The 3,293-nt window shown below is 32.8% G+C and overlaps 1 protein-coding gene across 1 annotated transcript in view; it reads right to left on the minus strand.

The window, feature by feature from the left end:
• The window catches only part of LOC113236878 (endothelial lipase-like), an 11,493-nt gene extending 8,820 nt beyond the window's left edge, over positions 1-2,673 (minus strand). The window contains exon 1 of the mRNA XM_026473088.1: positions 2,668-2,673. The gene's annotated coding sequence lies outside the window, so the exon portion shown is untranslated. The remainder of the gene's footprint in view (positions 1-2,667) is intronic.
• Between the last annotated feature and the right edge of the window lie 620 nt (positions 2,674-3,293).

Here is a 3,293-nt window from a genome sequence, read left to right on the forward strand (position 1 = left end):
TTTTGACTTTTGAAATTTTGAAATTTTGACTTTTGAAATTTTGAAATTTTGACTTTTGAAATTTTGAAATTTTGACTTTTGAAATTTTGAAATTTTGACTTTTGAAATTTTGAAATGTTGACTTTTGAAATTTTGAAATTTTGACTTTTGAAATTTCAAATCAAATCAAATCATTTTATTCGTCATCATGGGTACAATAAAGATGATAACATTTATTTTATGGTCGCCATGACGTACCATCAAGGCATACGAATTATACTATTATTATTAATTATACTTGTCCAATACTTCCAAATAATAATAATAAAATAACACTAATAATTATCATTAAATAGTCATAAACCACTGATTATAGGCTTCCACCTTCACAGGACTAAGTCTTAAAATCTACAACAGTTAGGACATCAAAACAAAAATAATTTAATTAAGATAATAATCAATGTAAATAAATCAATGTGATACAGTCACGTTCGTCTCAATAATCAATTAATGTGAAATTAGTTAGCAAAATTCCTTTAATGTATAAAATGATTTTTCAATTAAATACTCAAATAATGTGCGTTTAAATTCAGCGAAATTTTCATTTTGCCTTACCTGTAAATGCAATTTATTATAGATTTTTGGTGCCATTACAATTATACTCTTCTCAAATAGTGACGTGTTAAATTTGGAAATTTTGACTTTTGAAATTTTGACTTTTGAAATATTGACTTTTGAAATTTTGACTTTTGAAATTTTGACTTTTGAAATTTTTCTTTTTTTTAATAATACCAAGTGACCGGACAAACAATTCGTGCGCCTGGTGGTAAGCGACACGCCTATCCATAGCAGTTGCAGTGCCATTCAGAGCTTTAAGTTTCAAAGACCTGAGGGGCACTGTCATTGCGCTCGTCACCCTGTGACATAAGTTGACAAGTCCCACGTGCCTGTAATTTCATTTCGGAACAGCAAAGTAGGAATGACGAAGAAAAAGAATTAGAGAGCAACATCAGCTGAATGTTGTTCTCTAATTATTTTTCTTCGTCGAACTCTGTGAGTAGAGCTCCTTGTGAAAGAGTTCGTCCAGGGAAGTGCATCCATCACCTCGAGACATAAGTTGACATGTTACATGTGCCTGTAATTTCATCAGCTACCTTGTGTTTGGGCTCAAATGTTTTGTTTCGAATATAACTTCCATATGCGTTTCAATTATAATTGAAGAGACCGCTGTAACGAACGCAGCGAAAGCGGCCAGAGAAACTTCTGAGAATGATTTTTTTTAAATGAAGGTTTTAATTCAGTGTTTAAACTTAATTACTGACATTCTCTATATTGTATAGAATATATACTTATTATATAGCCTTTAAGAAAGTACAAATCGATACCAATGAACACTACACTATTTATTTACTAATATTATGCTCCCCGAATTTTGTAAAAAAAAAACAAAATAAAAACAGAACAGATCCAAAAATTAAGTTGACGTAGACATTGAAGGTATCGAAATACAAAATGACACGAACCCCGAGTCTGGTTGGTGAAATCTTTATTATTTAATAAGATGTCCAAAAATAACTTTTTCGATATCTTCCTTGTGAGACTTCTAAGGTTCCAATTCTGCGATTAGTTTCAGCAACACAACTGTAACTAGTTGTGTATATCCAGGCAATCAATATCCATCTGCGTTAGTGAGTTATTTTCTAATACGATGATTTGAAAAAGACACAGTAACAAAGTATTAGCAGCAGTAAGGATCCTTGTGAAAGAGTTCGTCCAGGGAAGTAATGCCACTATACCTGTTTCTGCCGTCGTCATATGACCATTATAGAGTTCCGGTTTTAAAGGTTAAGAGAGCTGGTGAATTTACAGGCACATCGGACTTGTTAACTCGTGTTTCAATGTGACGGGGCAGCGACGTCCTCAGATCTTCAACTGCTATAGGTATTGATTACCGTTAGGACTGTAATGTACCACTTTTTTCGTCTCATCATTTGATATCATGATAAAATCAGCTTGAAGTACAGATTTATGTCCTCTTTATTCTTTTATGTCGATATTTTCACTTAAGAGCAAGTTCTATAAAAATAAAAGCAGAATTCCGTCCCAATTAAAAATTTCCACTGAGATGGCATCAATAGCGAAATAAATTTGTGAGTCTACTGGAAAATTGGACGCTACAAATTAGAGCAGTGACAGAAATAACTTTTAATTTTTTTGAGTATTGTATTGTTTTTAATATTGAACTATGGATATTCACTGCCTTGGGATATTTTTGCTCTAGTTGAATACTCAATTAAAGCAAAAATATTCTTGCTTTTGTTGAGTATCCAACACTTTTTACTGCATTCCATGTTTCATTATAATTATATTCTAATGTTATATGACATCGTAAAAACTTCAGAATGTACACACAATAACATTTTCTTAATTAAAACTGTTCCGACGACTTGAAATCTGGGAAATTTTAGAGCACCAAGTTTTACGACGATAATCCTGAAGTTTAGACAGTACATTAATATTGTACACACAGAAAATAAATGTCACATGCAAGAAATAAATTTTAATTCCTGAGAGCCGACAGTGGGATTTAATTTCCATAATAATTATCCATAACAGTTATTATTGTCTAGTTTATGTTTATCATTGTAACAACATTATCATATTGTAACCAAATTAACAACTAAGGACCTAGGACCGATGCCACACGATGCGCTGCGTCGGCGGCGGCGTTGCGACGTCTGAGCGGTGACGCTTGCGTTGTACTACATAATATAAATTGGAACTACATGCTACATGGTGCATTGAAGCCGACGCGTGGCGACGAAACACGTGCACATCGGACAAGAGGCCAAGAGACGAAGCGGGAGAAGTTCTGCGGTGAATAAGTAAGCGGCGTTACGCTACGTCAATGCATTCCTCGTGTGGCACTCGGTGCGTTGAAAGCACCTGCGCAACAACGTAAGTTATTAAAGTAGAAACTAGATCTTGAAAAGAAACAAGTGAACAAAATTCAGTTTTCATAATTTATTTTCCATTCCATCAAATAGTTCATATACATGGTAGTTCGTTACTACATAGTAAAATTACATATTAAAAAAACCAATCAGTACATTCTTTACAAGTAAAATGTCAACCTTTAGAGTGGTGACTGAAACGCGATACTGTTGCTTATATTGAATCATTATGTACAAAAAAAGAACTGTATAGGTTTATGGAAATTTGATTTTGTACATGGTAAATTTAAGAGCGAAATTAATAAATTTCATTTATTTACCGTAAATAAATACGATAAATAAATTACTCACTTAATTAAT

Source organism: Hyposmocoma kahamanoa, unplaced genomic scaffold (genome assembly GCF_003589595.1).
Source record: "Hyposmocoma kahamanoa isolate Upper Pololo Valley unplaced genomic scaffold, ASM358959v1 92, whole genome shotgun sequence".
In the NCBI taxonomy this organism is placed as follows: domain Eukaryota; kingdom Metazoa; phylum Arthropoda; class Insecta; order Lepidoptera; family Cosmopterigidae; genus Hyposmocoma; species Hyposmocoma kahamanoa.